The sequence below is a fragment of the Xiphophorus couchianus genome, chromosome 18 (assembly GCF_001444195.1).
Source record: "Xiphophorus couchianus chromosome 18, X_couchianus-1.0, whole genome shotgun sequence".
Taxonomy (NCBI): Eukaryota; Metazoa; Chordata; class Actinopteri; order Cyprinodontiformes; family Poeciliidae; genus Xiphophorus; species Xiphophorus couchianus.
The window spans coordinates 14,124,973-14,148,474 of NC_040245.1; the positions used below are offsets into that span (position 1 = coordinate 14,124,973).

General features: G+C 36.2%; 1 protein-coding gene across 6 annotated transcripts in view; it reads left to right on the top strand.

The window, feature by feature from the left end:
• The first annotated feature begins 10,940 nt into the window (after positions 1 to 10,940).
• Positions 10,941 to 23,502, top strand: part of gramd1bb (GRAM domain containing 1Bb) — a 112,708-nt gene continuing 100,146 nt past the window's right edge. For 5 of the 6 annotated variants that reach the window (XM_028045034.1, XM_028045038.1, XM_028045037.1 and 2 more), the window contains exon 1: positions 10,942 to 11,247. The gene's annotated coding sequence lies outside the window, so the exon portion shown is untranslated. Of the gene's footprint in view, positions 11,248 to 23,502 lie in introns of all 6 variants that reach the window. The other variant, XM_028045036.1, reaches the window with a different exon arrangement.

The following is a 23,502-nucleotide window of genomic DNA, read 5'->3' on the forward strand; positions in this document are numbered from 1 at the left end:
ACAGAGATGGTCGGAGCCAGGCTCGAACCGGCGACCCACCTATTCCAGGGAGATGTTTAACTTCCTGCATGAATGGTCTGTGAAACTTTTGTAGAATTAACTTTTTTCATTTTTTACTCTTTAAGCTTCCAGTTTAGCAACAGCTTCATGCATGTGGTGGGAGACATTGTCCAAAAGTGATGAATTCTTCTATCTCCCACCACCTGTACTGAGTTGGGGGGGGGGGGCATCCTAGTACTGAGCTGATCTTCCTGATTAGCTTATCTTCAGCTGTAGATAAGCTGCTGCTCCAACAGACAACACATTAGAAGATGTATAATGCCACCACAGAGTCTAAAAGATATTCAGAAGCAGTCCAGAAGACCTCAGACTCCTCAGCAAGTAACATCTACTCTGACCCTTCCTGTAATGAACAGCAGGAGGACTGGTTGAAAATTGATTTGAATAATACTGTTTCTTTGAGATCTTTCTTTGACATCTTAACAGAGAAATGGTGATGTTGTTTTCTGCACGGGTTTGTATGCAATAGAGTGTTGGCATAGCTGATCCTATTTGTTGTAACATTTAAAGCTGCATCAAGGGCTAATTCAGGAATGTTTCTTGGTTAATGTCTGTTTAGGCAAACAGAGTGTAGCAGTGCTATTCACTTACAACTCTGTAAATCTTTGCCAGGAACAAATGTGTGAATTAAGGATTGTCAGAATCATAGATAGTAATGAGAATCAATAAAAGAGTTTCATTAATATATATTTAAATTTCCGCTGGTCAGCTTAGTTTATAAATGTTTCCATAGCAAACAAGCAAGGCAGAAAACCAAGAAGGCGATGAGCCAGAGACTCCATTAAGCTCTCCTCCAAGATAATAAGATTCAGATAATCCAAGCAACAAAACAACATAATCCTGCTCAAATTCACAGCACTCTGTTGGTGTTTAACTGGCAGACCTGTTTACAAACCGCAAGCCTGGAGGTTAGAAAACTAAGCTGTTTATTGGATCACAGGGAACAAGTTTACACTCACTTATGGCATGCCATATGTCTGAATAATAACTCAATGCTGGACTTTGCTGTCTGAAATGTTATTCATCAAACTAGTTTATAGGTTTTGTAATAGCTGTTTGGTTCAAATCTAAAAAAAATTCAAATATTATAAGAAATGTATTTAAAATTTTAGAAGAAGCACAATGAAAAGAATTGATTTCCACATTTAGTTGTAATTAGACTCTTTCAGATCATTCTGTCATAACTGTAAAAAGATAGTGTACATATAATTACAGACATGATGAAGTAAATTTTTTACAATTTTCTCTGTTATTGTATCCATATGTTTTTACATTCTACACTCTTCTATAACCAAATAAGATGGTTGAGTCTTCTTCTGACTTCACCCACCTTCAGGCTTTTGACCCAGTAGGACACAACTGAGAAAGAAGCACAAGACGCCATTGCTAATTAAACATCCACAGCAGGGTGACACATACACTAAAGGACTGCAGCCTTCAGAGGCGGAAGAGCAGACATTTGACCTTGCTGAAGTGCCACAGAGATTTCTTGTACTCTGTTGTTTCCTGTCCTGAGCTTCAGGTTCACTGCACCATGTACACTCTAGGAAAAAAAAGAGAAGCTGAAGTCCTTGCTCTTTTCAAATAAACTACCAGCTCTGTTTTTTTTCTCCAGACGTTAGGCACATGATGAATCAGATCGGAGTTCTTTCAATAGCTGTCAATGCATTGGCCTCTTATATAGCCAGATTTTCCAGCATCCAAACTCAATTAACAATACCTTATGCTGACAATGGTGTAAAGGCACAAAATGATAATTTTCAAGGGGTTATAATACATGAATAATTTCAAGAATGGTTTTTGTAATGACAGTGGATCACAGATTTACGGATTTAATAGTAAATCTGATTCATGTAAGATTTACTATCATTTGTAACTCTTACAATAGTCAGATTTAATTATCTTGCTATTGTTTGTAGCTAAGTCTTGCAAAAGATTGAACTATTTTGAAATCCAAAATAGGTAAATCTTTTAATTAATATTTTTTATGGTTTTAGCATAGCTATTGAAATCTCTCTACAGATAAACGAGCACACAAAAAATCTCATGGATTACATGTCAGAGATTACATGTCAGAATCACCAGAAAATAATAAATAGCATTAATTCTTTATCTCAGTACTTGTAGGCTTTTTATAATAAATTTTTAGCCTATCAGTTTGACGAATATAATTATGTTTCCACAATACTACAGCAAGTATTCTCCTCCAGCAAGTGCTGAAGGTTAATCAGTGATTGCACAATAAGTCTGTGTTCAGACTTTTTAGGATATTTTTTTATTAATAAGCCTTAAATTATTTATTTGCGTTAATAACCTTCATCTATCTTTTATCACAGAATTGTAAGTTGTACTGCAGCTGCCTTCTTAGGTGGGGCTGAAGGTTTAAAGACCAATTTAAAAGCAAGGCTCTTCAATGATGTTGCTAACAATCTAAAATAAATATTAAGCGGTTATATTAAGTGATGACATTCTGCTTTAAACTAAGCTAAAGATAGGGATTTTTAACACCTGTAATTACATTTCTAGTCTCCTGCCTCACCTCTCCGGTAAGTGACAACACATTGTTCCTGCAAGGGCATCACCATGGAGCCCGGCTCACCCAAGGGCCCTAGTTAATGAGACAATGCAGCTAAAATTGATTTAGTCTCCACCTCACTTTCTGCATCTGGTGCAGTTCGAAGATAAAACACAAAAATTCTCAGGGTTGGGGTTTGGTCAAACTCTCTCGGGATATTTCCTCTCCATTCAAGAAAGTGGAAACCAATGAAAAATGTATTAGTTTTAAACAGGAAGTATTTAAAATTAACACAATTTTGTATTCATAAAAGTTCTATTTATTCCTCACTTCTTTCCATTTTTGTATCTGTGATGTGGTGCATTTTGCTGTCCACATGGTGGCACAATGGATCTATTCATTGTTCCTATAAATTATTGTGAGATTGTTTGTCGTAAGCAGCCTGGAAGAGCTCAGGTTTTGATGAAAAGGGTTGTTTCATCGCAGAGGCAGGAAGCTGGGTCATTGTCAGGACAGGGTCTAACTCATGTGCCTGAGAAATACTCTCCTAGCTTTAGCTAAACCAAGCAACTCAGCACATACACACACACAGAAGGGTGTATGGACCCTAGCTCTGAAGGATAAATAGAAAATAGCACAAAGGAAATTAAAACTGCTTTTTAACCATATTCACAAGGGACAGACATGCCATGGACTACAAATGAGAAGATGCGTTGAGTGTACTGCCTTGTTGCCATGAATAACCAATCGAAATAAAATGCAAGTTCATTTAAAGGAAGTGCAGTAGTTTTACATGTATGCCAAAGAAAAAAATACAGCAGAACATTTTAACTGTCAGAAGCTATATAGTAGGAAATCACATCCAGATTATTAATTCTCTGAATCCGGGCAACAGCATGGCAGAATCATATGAAATATTTAACTGTCCTGTCTTGTGCTTGGTAGTGTGCAGCCATTATACAACCAAAGTAAAGCTAAAAACTCTTTCTGCAGTGGTTGCAGAATGTGCTTTATCCATTTAGTGCACTCACCCCCCAAAAATACAATACCTTGCCATAGTTTTCATACACATAATTTTTTTTCACATTACAGCCTCAAATCTAAATGTATTTTATTGGGATTTTATATAGTTAACTAACACAAAGCTGCAAGCAATTGAAAAGTTTAATAAATTTCTTTACAATTTCTTTCACAATTAAAAATTATTAAAAAAAAGTTATATCCATTTATATTTAATTCCTTTTTACTCTGACACCATTCATTTGTTTATGATTTTTCTTCTGCTTATCTAAAGTTAAGTAGCTTGGAGCAATAAGCTAAGGAGGTAGAGCCAGACATTTTTCTCCTCTCATATATAATATATGGTTTACTCCTAGGAAGATGTGGCCTGAAAAGCAGCCCGGAGGCATACTGATCAGATGTTTGAACCACTTTAAAACATTCTTTTCAATGTCAGGCTCTCCTCTTTGCTCTCCAGATGTCAAAGTTGACATTTTTCCTTGCCATTATGCCGACCTTACAACCAGGCATCTCTGCCCATCTCTTCACCAAAGCATACAATAGGTATTGCAACATAAAATCAATCACTGATGTTTGGCCCAAGGTGGCCTGGTACAAACTTCACTAATGAAACCCCTTCTTCTTGAAAATGTTTATTTGTTATGAGCATTGTTGAGGAAAAATGATTATTTTTAGTGCTTAATACAGTTATTCTTACGGCATGTGTAAAAGGTATATTGAACATTCTTATTTTGAACAAATTTCTTAATTTTGAACAGGTTTGTGTTAAGGATTTAAAAAGGAACCAAATGCAGATCAAAGGAGATCTCTCAATGGGTCTCCTGCTGTGTTGTCAGAGCACAGGAGGCCGTAAAATTAGCATCTTCTCCAGGGCACTATCACTTGAGCCTGGAGGAGAGAAGCCTGTTTGGTTCACAGAAGATCAAAAGTCTTCCAGAACCAACATCTGGGATGGTGTAAAACTGAATACAACATAGAATGTTGAAACCACTAACATTTAATTTCTAAGACATTTTTCTAAGTATTAATAGCATGTTTTTATTGAAGATTGTATTATCTCATTTTAGAACTACTAATCTAGTAAATGATGAATGTATTTGAAAATTGTACTATCTGTGACTATATCAGAATCAAATGGAAATTGTTTGAATGAAAATGTTTTGTTTAGTATTAGAAAATTGCTCAGGATTTATGCTAAACGGGGTTTTTGTGAAGATAACCTTTCCTTGAACCAGAATTACTGGATTTAAGTTTCTCCTGAGAATTTATGTAAGGAGAGACAACGGAAGAGACTTCGGATTTCACAGGTATCTGTGAAATCTTACCTCATGTTTTTCTTTGCTCAAATGACCGTAGAATCCAGGAGGCCAGGACGCAGCTGTTGGCTCTTTTGTTTTACCAGAGAGCAAATGGCCTTTGATCTTTGGCGTAAATTAGGGGGAGTTCTAAGTTTCTCTGAGTGTCCAAGGTAGCTTCCAGTTGGTCAGCCGGAGGTACGCCTTAATTGAATATATTAAAAAGGAAAGACACACCTTCAGTATAAGACTTCGTGCACAGGACTAAAAATTCAGAGAGCTGCCACTATTTTGCTTTTTTGCATCGGCTCTCTCCAAAGACGCGTCTTTGTTTTGTTTTGTTTTTGTCTGTGTTTGTCTTTGTCTCTTTGTCTGTCTTTATCTGTCTCAGGTAAAGAATGCATATGTCTGTTCCTCTGCAGTTTTGTTGTTAATTCATACGTTGCTTTGTATGGGATTAAACTCTGTAACTCTGTGACGTTAACACGCATTGTTGTTTTTCCTTGTGGCTGCACGTCGCCCGCTGAGAGGGCCTGGGATCAGAGGAAGAGAGAGCCAAACTTTGTTCCAAAGTTAATTTATAAATTATTCTTCCTTAACAGCATTCAATGCCTTGCACAGAAGTCTAATAACGAAACACAGCTGAGATTAACACTGGGATGACCATCCCTGGCAGTTACACCCCTTCAGCCACAACAACAATATTTCTGGATGGTATCCCTTCCAGGACACTCTCCAGAGAATCTAAGGAGATTAGAAAATCTGAACTGATGTTTGTTGCATGCACAACAGTGAGGACCTTCCTCAGTCTATTTGGGTCCACTGCCAATAGACTCAAGTCAAGCGTAGTTCTTTCCTTGAGAAAGCAGGGAGTAGAGACTCCTACTCCCAATCCTTCTCGTGGATTGAGTTCCAGAGCCCAAGCTGTGTGTACAAGTAAAGATCATTGGATGGTGTAGGTCCCAATACATCAACTCTGTCTCCTTTCCTACCAGTGAAGTAACATTGTGTATCCCAAAACTTCTCACTGTGATTGCAAAAAAACTTATTCCAGAAGGCAGATGCTGAAAATAAATTCAAACCAAACTTATAAAGATTTTCATTTGTAAAACATATAAAAACTATCATTTTGCTGCCTCTATGTAGTACTCTTTATTATGTTACATTAAATCCCAATAGCATGCACAAGGATTGTATTTATGGAATAAGTTCAGGGGGTATACACTTTTGTTAGGCAGTGTATAAAAATGGATGCCACAAAATGAAGTCCTAGTGGATTTATAAATAGCAGCCATTTTGAAGAAAACTATATGCTTTGCGTTTACAGAATATTTCCAGGCATGCTGTTTTCAGTTATCACTCTAATTAACTAACATAAGACAATAGGTTGAAGTGTAGCATTAAGGTCTCTGCTGGTTCTTATTTGTGTTTCCATTTTTGGTCAAAGAATATTTACATATGCAAATTATATTAATTTATCTCGGTATTATGGACCTTACCACAGGGCCCGCTTTTCATTGGCTGATGCCCATTCTACTTGGTAGAGCGGCTACCACGTGTGTAGCCGTCTCACAAACACATGCTTCCCGTTAGCTAAGTACAGCATAATGGCAGTGCTAATACAACTTCTACACCTTGAAGCCTGTCTGCTACACAGTCTTACGTTAGCTAAACAGATCAATATGCAATGTGTCTGTATCTGACATACACTAAAGATTTTATTTTAGCAGAAAAGGCTTTGGACTAAACTGTTACTCATGTTAGCCACTTTAGCACCAAGTACAGTGTATCAGGCCTATACACCCTCAAACATTTGCCAACAAACCAAAGGAATCACCCACTGATTTCCAAAGTAACCTACAAAAATGCCAGACTTACCCAGCCTTGCAAGAACAATAGGCGTCAGCGATCTTGTCCACAGCTATATTGATGTAGAGGGTGTGTGGATCTGCCGTTTTCCTCATCGAGCGAAAGCATTTTGCTGTGATGTGCACAATGTTGGAGGCGTCGCGTGGCTCAAACACCTTGATCTCATCCAAAAAAGATGACATGAACTTGTTAGTTCCTCTGACCATTGTAGTAGCTGATATATTGTGAAAATCCGGTAGAAATGATGCACTAATCGAGTCAGAAATACACTGCAGAGAAACAGCGGAAGTTGAAGACGCCATATTTACATAGAAACAGGGCTTTGTTTGTGAGACTTGCAGCCACTAGGTCAGTTGTGGGCGGAGCTTGGCAAGGTCCATTGCCTTTAGCTAACAAATTTTGTAAGGCAGGTTTTAGCTCATATTTAAAACACAAAAGCTGTGTAGCTTTACATGCTGCAACTACAGCGTGATTATATTTACTTTTTTTATTATAAATAAGTCTTTCTCTTGACTGAATTGATTGCCAAAGTTGGCTCTAAGATAGTTAGTTTTTGTTGCATTATTGTTGCTACTAAAAGCATTGAAATAACCCTTCGAATTAGCACACATAAAAAAGTCAAGCTGATACTGACTTTTGTGTTATGAGCCAATATTTTCTTACATTAGTTATAGTTTGTACACCAAACAGAATTGGTTGCAGGGATATGTATTTGACACCAGTTGCTAACAAATTCCACATTTAAATAGGCAGTACGAAGTTGGGGAGAAGCTGACATGATTTTCTTTCTTGCAGGATGCCACCCTTTTCTGCTGAAATCAAAATGACTCTTTTCAAAAACAGCCACTGTACTCTTATGCTTTTTACCATTTGAAGTGAAAAATCTGAATTACCACCATCCAAGTCAGTAAAATCAACTAGTATTGTGCAAAAACATAATACTCAGATGGTTTCTCATACACCATATTCTAAATAGCAGTTTTACATCCCTGTGATCCAATTCGGGGATTAGCATTTTGGTAACAATTTTGCTTTACTACATTTTCACAGACTTTGTGGTTGTTTTTCTTAATGTTTGTTTTAATCAAAAGCATAAATAAACTATGACCTTTAAAAAGCTAGGATGTTTTAAGTGAAACAATTATTCTGCCTACATTAAATACAGACAGATTCAACCAGCAAAGTTTCAAGGAGCTTTTAAATTCCTGGATAGATTTTTGTTACAGGTCTTGGGGGCAGACCTGCACCAGAAGAATTATCCTGAATAAGCAGGGGAAACCTGACAAGAAGCAGTTAGTTAGTTTTGGTTTGATGCAGCCTTGCTTCAGAATATATTTAATTTCAAAATTATATTAAAAATACATTTTCATTTGCATTTCTGTGCAGTCTTTATTTTATCTTTATTTAAAATCAAAAAAATATCTGTCCACAATCACATCCACCATAAAATCAACCAGACATAATAAATGCTTCTTTCCCTTTTAAATGAGGTGCTACTACAAGCTCATATATGAACTACCAGAGGCAATCATACCTTCGATCTATTTTTGTAAATGGTACTGAAATAATTTAAGGTCACTATTTTTAGATATTAACCCCTTTTTGACATTTTATTTCATCTCTATTTTGTAGATTACACATTAGAAAAAAAAGTAGTATAAGACTTCAAAATACTTCTATTAGTTTATAAGTCAATGAACCACTTAGCAACAAAATACATTAAAGATCTTTCTGTTCAGAGCTGCTTTTGAACCATAATAAATGGAACCTTATCAACATAGTTGATGTGTATTGACTATTTTAATCATTTAGTGGTAATCACAGTTGTTGACTGTATGATGTGGTCAGCAGGCTGGTGGTGGTCACATCTTGTCTGCTGACCACCATCAACAGGCAAAGGGGGTGAAGTGTCTGGCCCAAGGACACAGTGACAGAGGCAGAAAGAACGGGAATTAAACCAGCAACCCACTGATTGCCGGATGAACTCCTACCACCGTCACCACCATTATCCCAACATTGATTGATTGATTGATTGAAATACAGGGTAATGAGCCACTGTTGCTTCTATAGTTGCAATTAGTACTTTTAGTAGTATTATCAATGCATTCTTGCCCTCAGTGAGAGATGGCTAAAAAGAGAATAACTGAATGGATTCAGCTGGACCTTACATAACGTTTTAACAACATGCAATACAAGTTTAACTGAAATCGACTGTATCATCATTTGGACAGACATCTGAATCTGACTATATGACAGGATTTTGTGTAAATCAATTGGACTGACTTTAAGTGAATTTCCCCTCATTTGATTCTTTATAATTGGGCTATAAAAAGTGTTGTTGTTTGTGCTTCATAATACATTTGTAAGCAGGTTATTATGACAGCCAATTGTGACTGCCTGATAATCAGAATAATTAGAAGCAAGATAATTTGTTGATGAAATGGAGCAAGAAATTAACTTGAAATTAAACACAATATAGAAACTAATTTACTTTTAAACATATTCACAAAGAGCCAATACCATTTTTTCAAATTAGTGTGGAAAATAAAACATAGATTGGAAATTGTCTATTTATACACATCATGTGCATTAAGTCTCTCATGGTCTCACATAATGATATTTATTTCATGGTCACATGATCAAGTTGGCATGGCATTATAACAAGGTTTTCCCTCATGAGTCAGTAATAAGGCTCTAGTGTCCTCCTGGAAAAATTGTGTCAGAGTTTTAAAAGCTTGAGAAAAAAAGTTAGAAACTACCCATCAGTCACACCTCAAAAAACATATTCCTTTAATACAATTTTGCATTAAGATATGGAATTTCTTACACCTCTTTTCAATGAAATACAAGATTGAAAGACCATGTCTCAATGTGCTAAAAATTTGACTTGTTCAATTTAGTTTGCTGTCAGAAGTCTCCAACGTTTCATTCCGTAGGTTATGTCATCAGTTCTTTTAGTCAGCAAAAAGCTTATTTTACTGGATTTTATATAGTCATGATGAAGAAGGACAAGGAGATTAAAATCAAAATAAGTTTTGGATTTGTCATTTTGCCAACTATGTTAGTCTCTGGATTTTTATTATCAATTTACTTGTGGCTCAAATTGCCAATGTGTTGCACTGTATTATCTGCACTAATATGATTAGTTTATATGATAAAGGTCACATTATTAGCTTGGTCCAAATCCATTTTTAATGAAACTGAAAACATAAACCTGTTCATGAAAGCACCACAAGTTACCATCCCTGACTCCAAACTAATCCTAGCATATCACTTAAAGTTTACTTTCTACCTGTCATTAGCTGCTTGAGCATCAATGGATCAGGTCGCTTGCAGACTATTTATATCTCTTTGACAACGGCATCCCCCCTGCTGTACTCCTGTAAGTGTGGAGGCTTTCAGCATGGAGGGAGAGAGATAAGAAGGTGGAGGCAGCGCTGGTGTCAGGAGGAGGGGGCAGATTTAGGGGAGATTCTCATAATAGCGCCTTGCTGTCCTCTTTCTTCTGTTGTGCATTACGATCGGAGGCTGAAAATAGAACATCTTTAGAGAGCGTGCAGTTACGCTTAGTGTTGCTTTATTCTGTACTCTTAAAGACGCACAAAGACTCACACATACAATGTGGCTTGTCTTATGTAATCATTACTAAATAGGATTTTCTCTAGAAATCAACACAATTTTTCAAGTCTGTCATGATATTGGTTGTTACATCACAGCTGTAGTTTCCTCACTTCCTTTGCGATGCATTCACACACAACTCTCCTGGTTGAATGTGTGAGAATCGTTTAGCAACAAAAGCAGCAACCATGTGTTTCTCTTAGCTGCAGAGGCTTTCAGTTTTTATTTCCAGATCATGTTGTTGACAGGAACACATATAAAGCTACGATATTTTTGCTGTATGTGACTACAACAGGGGGCGGAAGCAAAGCTCACAGACCACAAACACTGCATGTAGAAGCTGAAGGCGTGTGTCTGTGTGAATGTGTTTATTTATGTGTGATATTTGCATATGTTTATCTGCACAGGACGGGGTTTGTGAGTCGGTGCGAGCCTCAGTGGGTACAGTGTGCTTTGCCAGAGTGAGTGAGAGAGCGGAATGTGTGAGTGGAGCGGGATCAGAAAGGGGAGAGGGGAGGGAAAAAAAGCAGAGGAGACAGGAGAAACACACGGACAGAGGGTTTTGTGCGGTGGCAGATAGAACAGGAGCAAGTCGGAAAGGGAGGAGCATTTCTCTTTATTTTCTTTGGGGATTTAAGCTGCTTCAGATTGGCTTCAAGACTGGGGGAGGATTCCCCTGTCTTTCTACTCAGCATGGCTTTCTGCTCTGATCTAAGACAGTAGTTTGTTTTGAAACTGAGGGGGTGAAGAGGAGGGAGGGAGAGGGACACTTCCCTCTCCAGCCTTTGTAGCCAACCCACTTGACAGATGGCACCGGCAGGATGATCTTTGACTCTCTCCCAGGAACCATGCCTCACTTCGCTCACTGAGGTAACGTATGTCAACTTCTTCTTCCTTTTTGTTTGTAGAAAAACCGCATGCTTACACATGAATGTTACTGCACTATTTGCAGTGGGGGTGTGTGATAGAGTGTGAATAAAATGACAGCTCAGAGTGTATGCAGGTATGACTGAAATGTTTGTGTGTGAGCTCAGTCACCACCACATCAGCACTAGTTGGAGTCAAATTTCCTATCATAGTTTAGTTTTTTAGTTGTCTTCCTCGCTAGAGCTATGCCTTTATTTTTCTGTCTGACTGACTGACTGTCAGCCTAAGGTCCAGGGTTGGTGATGGAAGTCAGGCAGTAACTTGCAGCCAGCAATTTTTTTCTCCCTTACGTCTGCAACCACCTGCACTTCGGGTTTTTTCTCACACTCAGCTCTCCTTCATAGATAAAAACCGATGCTTCTCCTCTGTTTGCTTCAACCAACTCTGGCAGACTTAACAAATGACGGAGCCACAAAAAGCAACAGAAGCAGGTGTTCTGTTCGAAATAGCACAAATAGCACACTGTGATAAATGTGTGTTGTTTTTTTAAAAATTTGCATTTGTGCTGTGACGCTTGGAGAGGTTGAATATTTACAATCTATAAAAACAAATCCTGACTGCTACCTTGTTAGATTCTGTGCGATTGTTGCTGATGAATATATTCATACATTCAGTTTAATAGCCAAAATTCTAGGGTAAAATCTCAAATTGAATGAAAGAACTTATTATTTTGTTTCTGTTTACATTCATTCTTCAATTGAAGTGTCTGTACCGTAGTATGTATCCTATTGTTCTGGTTATTGGCCATTTCTTGTTCTGGACAGGCCCTTTTTATCAAGACTAATACTCTAAACAGAATGTTCTACCTTCTCTTAAGAAGCCACCACTGTTGGGATTGTATTGTTTAAATTTCCTTTGAAAAATAGATGAGAGACTGTAATACTTAGTGAATACCTGAGATTGAATGTAGGGAAGTTTGTCAGGGGAACAATGGCCACATAACCAAGTGTGGTCTTTGTAATAAATCGCTCAGCTGTTCTGTTTGACACGTATACATAAACATGCAGTTTCTCGACTCGACAGCCCCCTAACATCAGTGTGAGTCTGATGATGAGAAAAAGTGAAGATGTTCAGATCAGGTTGTTCATTAATTTACATGTTGTTCTTTTTGCTGCAGAGTAGCTAATCCCTTATTAGCAGTCATTAGAATAGCTTCATAGGGAAATCATCCAAACAGCCACTTAAATCAAGCCTCAGTTTTGAAGGAATTTCCATCATTTGTAACAACCCAAGCTTTAAGCAGGCTGAATAAAGGCTGTTCTAAATATTTTTTCATAACTTTAGCACAAGACAGTTGTTCACATTGTCCCTCATTTTCTCAACCAAAAATGATTCTGTGCTTTCTATACTTTATCATCCACTCACAAGATAAGCGCGGCTGCCACAGATGTCTTGGGCATATTGAGAAGTTCTGTGCCATGAGTGCTGCTGCTTGCATTATGTATAAGACAGATGTTTACCACTGCTGCAGAATAGATGCGACTGTGTCTGAGACATCACAGCAAAGGCCCAGTGATAACATTATTTAATCCAAAATGTACTTAATATTTTCTGTACAGATCAAGGTTCACTCACCTGAGCATGCAGAATGCTTGAAGCGTAACATGACGCTTTCTGATTATTTTTTGGCTAGTTGTCTTACCTCTAGGGGGCAGTCAAAGAGAATCATGTGACACTTACTGGAAGCATGTACAAGGCTGTGACAGCACAATAAAAATTACATATTCAGGAAGATTTAAAAAAAAACGTTTAATTTTGTACTTTACAATGGGAGTACTTCTAAAGTACACACATTAAAGATGTAGCAAGACTTGCACCTCAAAACTACTTAATTTTCTTCTTAAATGCCTTTTACCCATGATTTCTTAAAGGTCTGATGTGTTAAGAGAGGTTTAAGTCAACCAACTACTATTACCGTCTCTTAATTGGCAATCCAGGTTGCATCAGCACTGGTACAATAGATTTATGAGAGGGTTTGCTGATTTAGAGCACTGAGGCTTAATGTATGAATGATAGATGATCAGTCAGACGAGCCAGCAAAAGGATGAAAATCTGTTTAATGGATTTTGAACATATACTGTATAGGTCATTGTTATTATTATTTTTTTTTACACATTTTCATTCTGTCTTCATGATTCAAATAATTGTTAATTATAATTCTGAATTATTTTTGAACTCTTGTAGAAACAAACAAACTAATGTTTGTTTTATTGGTGTTGTGTGGTTTAATATCAGATCTAACAAATGTTTTGACCCAGTAAGTTTGGCATTAAGAGAGTAAAAGACGTTTTTGTTTTTTTGAACCGATTTTACATCTCATCTCATGTAAGACATACCAACTGTAAAATGTTAAAATAAATATAATAGATTTTATGAAGGAGAAAAGTTTCCACAGCTTTCTGAAAATTGATGCACTAAAAATAGCCCTTATCACTATAGAGTAAAGATAGTTGAGAGAATAAATAAAACATGTTCAAAATTTTCTTGCAGGTTAATTCTCAGAGTATATTCCTGAGTGGAAGTTGAAATACTGAACTATCATGTCTCATTTGATTCACTCATTTGAATGAATTAGAGTCGAATTAACATCAATGTAAGTAGTCAAATTATATATCCATGCGAGTAATTCCTGGTCCAGCTTTTAAAATGTACATCATTGACTGTACCAACAGTCATCAAATATATAAAAAAATATTGAAATGCCAAAGTATTAAAATTAATAACAATGTAATGAATGCTAAAGGCATTAAGCTATTACCTCCAGATCATTATTAGTAAAATGAATCACCAACTAGATTTCCTGGTCAGAGACTTATGCAAATAACTGCTGTTAGTAAATAGGAGCATGTTGAATCATACTGCAACCTTCAACACCTTCCAATTCAGCTTATGAATTATGAATTACGAATCTTAGCCAGTGCATTAATAAGTTTGACAAAAACGGTATGTTAGCTTATCAAATATTTAGTTAAAACTGCAAACAGGATGACAGATCCTATTCAATCACATTTCCTCGAAGACTGCACAGAACATGCCAAACAGCTAAATCCTTTACTCCTCAGAGGAGGATTAACAGTATGTTGAATACATGTTAGAGACAAAGCTCTTTAGAAACAAACTTTTATAACAGGATAGGGATTCATAAAATTCATTATTTTGCTTGTTTTCCAGAGCATTTTACACACCACCAAATTTGGAGGGAAAAGTTATTAAACAAAAAATATGTGGCTTCCCTTCTGCATAGAAGTTACAGCAAATAGTAGGTCCAAAGTGTCAATGTCAGTTTGATGTATTGTTTATTTTTGTTTATTGACCCTAAATATTGATGTTAGATTCCCTCCCACTGCATTACTTGGGTCACTTTTCTCCTCTGTGGTGTCTGTGTTCAAACTAAAACCAGTAGCCATACATTAACTGACTCTGTCTTCAAGTGACAAAGTAGTCAATTTGAAGCTATTGCTGCTCTCTATATTAATTCCAGTCTAATTGATTGTTATGGGATAAAATTATTGTATGGTAAGTTGCACCAGTGTAGCCAGAAGCAGATGTTCCAATATTAATGCACACCTGTTTTTTTGATTGGGGTTTAAGAATATTTACCCACAACGTACACCCACAAACATATTAGAGGGGACAATTAAAAGTTGATGTTTGTTTTGTATGTTTGAGCTTGTGGGCAATTTGTCTTAAAGTGAAACTCAACCCTTAATCAACCATAGATCTAGAATTCATACCTTTGTTTATTGAGAATTAGAATATTTTTAAATTTGAATGAATAGTTTTAGTATAATTACAATATTTTCAGTTGTTTAAAATGCTTAATTTAACATTTAAATTAAAGATTTAAAGGAATTGGTAAGCTTAGTAAAAGTGCAACATATTTTCTTCATAGTTTGATTGTTGTCTTACCATAGTTACAATATGTTACTTTAAGTTTAATCTTTGTGTTTGTGCTTGGTTTGTCCACAAAGACGTCTCAGCAAATATTAGTTATCAGTGACTGCTTTCAAGCACAGCCTATTAAACTTGGCACCTTCTTTCAGAATCCACCAAATCTGTATTGAAACCATGATGGTTGGAATAATTATGTGTGAAGGAGATAGATGCGCAGATAGAGTGCTCACATATGAAAGCACTGTTTCTTTTGTTGATAGGAGAATACTCATATTGCTAAAACACGACTGAGTTTTTGTCATGAAATGTGGGTGTAGAGGGTGGTGAGGCAGACGCTGTAGACCCAGGATGTGATAAATAAATGATTTTAATGATGAATGTCCAGAATAAGTCCACAAAACCCGGCAGCACGACTGAGCGGAAACCAGGGCTCAACGTCGGTAGCAAACAGGCTAATTGAAGGGACAGCAAAACAGACTGGTGCATACGACACTGAATTGACAAGGACCCGACGAGGAACAAGGAACACAGGTGGAGTTAAATACACAGGGAGTAATCACAGAACGAGACACACCTGGGAACAATCAAGGGGAAGACAGGACAATACGAAGACTCGGGGACACAGAAAACTCTAAATAAATACACAGAAAACACAGAACATGACAGTTTTCCTGGTTACCTACAACAACTCACTACACTGCATGCTCCAAGTATAAATAGCAAAGTGAATCACTGAAAACTGGACCAGTTACCATCAGTCCCACTGACATCATAAGGTGACAGAAATGTCTGATTCAACTGTGCTGCTGTGTTTGCACACACCTTCTTAAACTTTCTCTGGAAAGAATTCAAACAGAGGCAGAAGTTGAAATTTTTTTCCAAAACAAATTATTTTTCAAAGTAAAATACTCCACAAGCTTCAGTTAAAATAAGAACCATGACAGACCAGTCAAGTTGCCACAAGCCGTACAGGAGAGTGATAAAGCCACCAGCAGCTTGTGAACAACCACTCCTGTCCTACTCAGTGTGTCCCCTATCCCCAAGCTTTTGACGCCCCTGGTTGAAGTTGGTCATGTTCTTAACAGGAAGAGGTGCCCCAAATTTGTATTCTGTTTAAGTGAAGTGGTTAATGACTGATTAGTTTTTTCTTAGTGTTTTAGGAATGTAGCATGCAGTTTAAATGCAGTTTTGTCCATATCAGATAAGTTATTCCTTCACTCTGATTTGTGTTAAAAAGATTTTCAACACCAAGTTCTTGCTCCCTTCTTAATGAACCTCATGCACTCAGGGGGTTTGCATTTTTGGCATGTTTCACTGGTATTAGAAGGTATTACTGTAAGCCAGATTTTCTGTTTGTTAAGCAGAATGCAGACTTTTACAAAGTGCATTATTTGTGCAGTTAATGACATATTAATTTCACTTATAAAACCAATATCTACAGTAGTTTGTGTATATATCTTAGAACAGGGTAAAGAACAGTAATATGTACTGTTTCAAATCAGGGACTTTGTTTGGTTTGTTGATCACAGATCTGTGTCTTGTTCTTTGTTCTTTATTCAGTCTTGTCTTTAACATACTTGAGCAGACGTTATGACACATAATGACTCTTTAGGTAATGCAATGAAATCACTTTACTACATTACCTGAGGGAAATTAAAGAACTGCCAGCGAGCAAAAGTCACTTCCTGCGTGTCACTCTAGAGAAAGAGGGAGTCAAAAACAACAAGCAGGGGGTTTGTGCAGCACATGCAATAATTAGAAACTGTCAACATGAAGCCTGCATGGCAGAAGAAATATAGAGATTTTTCTTTCCTCTGGCTTCCACCTCACAGAGCACCCCTCCCTCATGCCTTCCCCACTCAGCTCTTCCAGACTAGTCGCAGCAGCAATTAGAGAACACCTTTTGGAACAAGCTGCAGCATAGCCTTTTTTAATGCTATCATTTATTTAAAGCTGCACACATCTGTGCTAATGAAGTGAGATAAAAGTTGATATAACAGTCTAACAGAGGTACTACTTTGTAATTTGGCCACTCACATCCTATTAAAGGCAACATTTTTAGTAATATCTAGTCATAAATACACTTTTAAAAATACATTAGCAAAACTTTCCTCTAATCAAGAAATTCAAATTATATCAGAATAACCTATGGATCCCTTTCCAATATAATTAATTAATAATTTGTAATTAAAAACATTAAAACATCCTCAAGTCATCTGTGCTATAATGTCTGAAGTTCTGGCTCTAAATTTTTCCTTTTCCACTTGATTGTTACTTTTTATGTTGCATTAGGTATCACATATGAGATAGATTGTTTGTTTTTTTTGTTTGGGTTTTGTTTTGTCAAGTACTGATTCGAGTCATTGAAAAATAGGCAATGTAGAAGTCTATTTCGATATAACACAAAAGGATATCAAGGTTAATTTAGACACAAGCTTTGCTTCAAAAGTCAGTGGTTTTACAATGCAGTGAAGACAGAACTGTTATTAATCAGAATTACAATTCACACACCTAAGAATAAGAATATTGTTTAAGAAGATTGTTGGACTGGATTCTGACAGCCAAATACATCTTGTGTAAAAGCCAATGTAATGTGTGATACATTGTAATGTGTGATACATTACATCATAATGTTTTACGATGTAATGTATCACATTGTATTTGGAGTTAACTTATCCAAAATTACTCATTATGAGATTTTACTCCCACAATGAAAGATTCATTTTAACTTTCCCTTCAAATCAATCTTTAGTGCTGTGTGCTCACAAAATTGTGAAGCAAATGCAAATAGAATTTATTTTTAAAATTATCAACACTACAGACCTTTGACTTTTGTATTTGTAAAACATGTTGTTTTTGTTTTTTGATACAGTTTGACACCACATGAAAGTATCACAGTAAAACTACGGGATGTCTCTGGCTGCAGGGCGAAAACTTTGCTTGACTGTGCAGTTCAGATGCATTCGTAGGCATTTGAGATCAAAGGGAAGCAATCATCATGTTTTCACTTTGTCTCAGAGGGCATTTATTTTGCTGACGGATCTGTACCAGCAAATTAAGTTCATGCAGTGGGCTGTAATTGGAGTTTACAATTTATGAGACTCTCATAAGAAACATGAAAAATGTCCTAATTTATTTCTCCCAAAGAAAGCTAAGGAAATTGTTCAACTCATTCAGGGAAAGAATAGTTTTTCTTTGTAATAATTAAAGACTAACCTCTTAAAAATGAGATACCTCAGACCATCATGTTTGTTAAAGAGCCTGCGGCTAAGCCCTGTGCTCTTCCTTTAAAAATCTTACACCATCATATATTATTCTCTTTGACCATGGCTGGCCAAAACAATGTTATTACATAACAGGAAGCAGCATGGCTTTGTACTGTAAAAACAGAATGTTTTAATGTTTTAGCATTATGCTGCCTCAAATGAAGGGGCAGGCGTGTGAATATAAAATGTTTTTGATTTATTTGAAACCCGTGGAACCCAAAGGCCACCCTAGACTTAGAATCCATCACTACACACATTTTAGCAAGAGTTTTTGCATTTTCCATGTTTGAACATTTGTGACCGGAACATCTTAGTCAATGCTATAGTTTTCAACTAGAAACAAATAATACAGCAGAATCAGCGTAATGTTGAATGACTTTAAATCATTTGTGTTGCTTGAGTCTTTTCTGGTTTTGATTTTTATCAGGATGCAAATACAAACTTCCTCATAGTTTACTCTGAAAAGTACACACACTAGTGAATAATTGTGAAAAAGAAGCAAAGGTTTAGATGCTTTTTAAACTTTAAGTTATACATAATGTCTTAGAGTACTTCATCTATAGTGCTGCAAATTGCTGAATGTTATTGATTTCTTAACAAATTATGTTACTGACACCTTTTACATTTGTAGGAAATTACTTTTTTCTTGCTTGTTAATCACATTAGTGCTGTATTATTCAAAAAGGTTCTTTTAATTGTTGCTTAATTTTGTCTTGTCTCTTTACTATTCTCTGTATGTCTAAGCCCTTAGCTATTTTTGTCTTGAAAGGTGTTATATATATATTTTTTACTTACTTACTAAAGTTTTAAGAAAGATTCATCACGATGCTCCATAGTGTCAAAAAAGAAAAACATTTTATTAATTACCAAAACAATCTTTGCGCTCTGAGCCTTGAACAAGTTGAATTCTACATTATTTTTTATCGTCACCTGGAAATGTCTGTTATTTTTGCACTAATTAGTTAGTTGTTGTTGTTTCCAGATGGCTATTTACATCTGGTTGCTTCTTAATGAAATGTCATAGCTCTGTTTTTCTTCACACTGAATCATCAGGGGGTTACTTCAAACAACCTGATAATGAAAATAAAACTACATTTAGATTAACTCAACAACTGCATTTACCATGTTTGTATTAGAAAATGTAAAGTTATAGCATTGGATGAGGAAGTGAAGTATAAAAACAGCATTATTATTTTAATTGTGCTGCTAGTTCACATTTCATATATAAAATGACTAACTTACTTCCATTTTAGCTAATAACGTTTGCTTGGAAGACATTGAAAACTGTTTTCTCTGCAGAAAAAGACCAGGAAATATGTTATTAAACCTATGCCATTTGGACAGGACTGTTAACGAGTAAGTCAGAACCTTTAAGAAACTGTGATTGGCAAGTAATTCCATGATAAATGCGTATTACTCCCCATGCACAGCACCTCGCAAAGGGAATCATGCAGTTTCAATATCTGTTTACAAACACAAACTTCAATAATTTAAACCCTACCCATCAAAAAGTTTGAAGTACAAGGAAAAGAGTACATGGTTTTCTAAATTTCTGGCAAAATCAGGCAGAAAAGTAGCATGGATTTGTATTTATATTTGTTTTATTTACTCTAATAGTCCCAAATAAAATCAAGTGCAACCAACTGCCCTTAGAAATCCCATAATTTGAGTCTTCTTAGTATACTCAGATCACTGTATACTTTTACTTATTTAATCTCAGCATAAATTCAGCTGCTAGGTGAAGATCTCAGAGTTTGTAAAGTAAACAAATCCACCAGACAGGTGGGGATATAGTTATGGATAAATTTGGAGCAGTATAGACTACAGACAACGCAAAATTTGTGATATCTCATAGAACTATGTTCAATACATTGTCTTAAGAAGGAAGAGTATGTCTACCAAGACATGGTGGTCTCCCTTAGCTAACTGGGTATGGGAAGCATTAATCAAGGAAGCAATCAAAAGGCAGCTCTTAAGGAGCTGCAGATAAGTAAAGCTCAGATGGTAAAATCTGTGGACAGCTGTCTGATTTGTGACACTTCACAAATCAAAACTTAAGGCAAGAGGGACAGAAAGCCCACTGTTGAAAAAAATACATAAATTGTACAGTTTGCCTTAAGCCTTGTAAGGCACAAAGCCAACATGCTAAAAATGTTACACTAGTCATAGAAGATAGAAGACCAAAATGACAGTCATTGGTTTAGAGGTCAAATTAATGAGATGTAATCCTGACATTGCAAATCAACCATACACAGCATTTTCACTATGGAAAATGGTAGCAAGAATGCATCATGTCATAGCAGCAGCTACAGCAGTTTAGTCAAAGTATATTCATGTGTAAGAACAAACCAAACCATAAATCCAATTGTGTTGCAAGATGTAAAATTAAGGTTCACAGACCCTGACCATCAAACTGAGATTTACATACATACAAAGCCTGTTCCATGGACTGACCGATTAAAAGACAGCTTCTTTAAATAACTCACTCAGAATAGATATGAGTAAAAAAGTGTGCACTCAATGCCAGTGTTGTACACTGAATTCATGTAAGTATTAGCTCCTCAGTGCAGACATTTAGTCCCAGAGCCATTTAGTCACAGAAATAAAAAAAAGTAATGTGAAAATGATTTTCAGCAAAGAATGTGGTATTAAAATACCTTAAGAAGCCATTTGTAAAATAACTGTATAACATCTCTACTCACAAGTTGTGGGCTTTGATGCTGTAAGTCACACATGCCCATATTGTACACTGTGGGTTTAAAGTCTGCCAACTCCGTGCTGTTCTAAAGACCAAATGACACATGTCACTGTGTTTTGGTCTTGTGAAGTCAAGTTTCATCCAAGACACTGACTCATTGGCAAACCACTGTGAGAACATATTGGCTTTGTCACTGAATAGAAGCAGTGATAGATTTTCTTTTGCTAGCAAGTGACACACAGCTTGTTCATTTATAACAATGGCAGGGCATAACATCAGAATGCCATTTTACTGTAATGTCAAGGATTTATGAGCTACAGTGCACTGTGGTGTGCAAAGGGAAGAAAAATATGGAACAACATATAAATCAGTCATTCATGCTACTCCTTCTCCCTTAAACCTGTAGGCATGCTCTTTTTGCCTATGAAACATGAACATAAAGAGATAAAGTACCGTAGTTTGTTCCTCCTGTTCTGGGGAAATACAGTTGGATTTGTCTGAGAGCTATTTGCACTTTGCATTTGCAACTGATCCAGTACATGTTGTTTTGCACTGTTACAACCACCTGGTGAAATGCTGATGAGATGATGACGTGCTAAGAATATTAATTTTCATCGTCTGTTCATGAGCAAAAACATTATTCAACCACGATGTAAAATCGGTGTCAATATATTGAAGATTTTGCATCAGATTTTTTTATGCCCTAATCATTACTACTTAAACCGTAGCTGCTCAGCAGAGGTCAAAGTTTTGGAGAGCACATTTGATACTTCGGCTTTATGCGCTTTATGTACCTGTATCTAAGTGCTGCAGTACATAGGTTTGGTATCACTGTAAATATTTACTCCTCAGAGGAGGATTAACAGTATGTTGAATAGATGAACAGACGAATAATAGAACCATCTGTATTAAAGTTTGTTCACTTTGAGAAGCAAGAGAAATTGTCGTTTTGTTTTTTTGTGTGGTTTTTTTTACTGTCAAGGTTTCAGCTGTGCTGATAAACGAATTGCATTTTCATGATTTGAAAACTTACAGCACAAATTAATTACATGTTTCCTTTCAGCCTACTCAGCTCCACTTGTTGCCACTTCAAAAAAGTGGCAACAAGTGGAGCTAAGATTTAGCAGATAAAGACATTTGGCAAGTTTATCCAGAAAATCTGTGGGTGAAATACCATTACCATGATTTTTTTAACCCACACTCACAGAACTGCTTGTGAGTTTCACACTTTAACATCATATTAGTCACAATCAGATTTCAGAAACATATTTTCATTAATTTGCATGTCTTTTGTGTGTAAATATGTTTGTGCAGTCACACTACATGAGTATTTATTGGAGACAAAGTGATGGCAAATTTAAATTAAATCATCTTTATGAATTGTATTGTATTATTTTAGCAAAGTACAAATCATGTTTTTAATGAGATGTCTAACGTATTCATGCCTCTTTACCTTTTTTAAAATATTATCATGTTGGAACTACAAGTTTTGATATTTTTAATGGGATCCTGTGTGAAGGACCAACACAAATTAATGCATGCTTTGAAGTGGAAGAAAAATATAGTAAAAATGTTTAACATTTTTGTAAAACCGCTCAAGCTCAGATGGGGAACATCTGTGAATGGTGATTTTTTTTTATTTTGCAAAGACTTGCCACAGATTCTCAATTGTATTCAGGTCAAAACATATTTCAGAATGAATATGTTTTGATCTAAATCATTCATTTGTAGCTTTTTGTATATTTAGGGTCAAAGTGGATAAAGTCCTGGGTGAGATTGTGTCCCATTCTCAAGTCTGTTCAGCTTTTGTCAGTTTTTACCCATTCATTTTCTCATCTACTCTTCTCAGCAGCTCCACATGATGTTTCCACCACAGCATTTTACCATGTGGACAGTGTGGGGTTTTCTGCTCCATATTGTCATTCAACAAAAATATTTCTCACTTTCTTCAACACCTGTACTTTGTCCTTTTCATGATTTATGCTTTAAACTAAATGTTCAAATTCCTTCCTTCCCTGCAATAAAGCTACAGTTGTGTACAAATGTACTATGACAAATAATTGTTCTATTTACATCTTGATATTCCCACCTGAGCTATGAATTTCGGCATCTCTGTGTGTGTCGGCCTATATATTTTCCAAATCTATATAAGATTTCTTCTAAAAGAGGCAGAAGGACTAGAAACAGAAAATAATGAACAGCTGCAGATTCTGTCCATTTGCCTAGAACTGCCATATGTGCAGCTGAAGATGGATGTGAAGTTGGAGCATGCTGTAATTACCTCACCAAGTCTGATACAAACCCTGTGGATTCTCCCCTGTTGTGTTCCTCTTTTTCTCC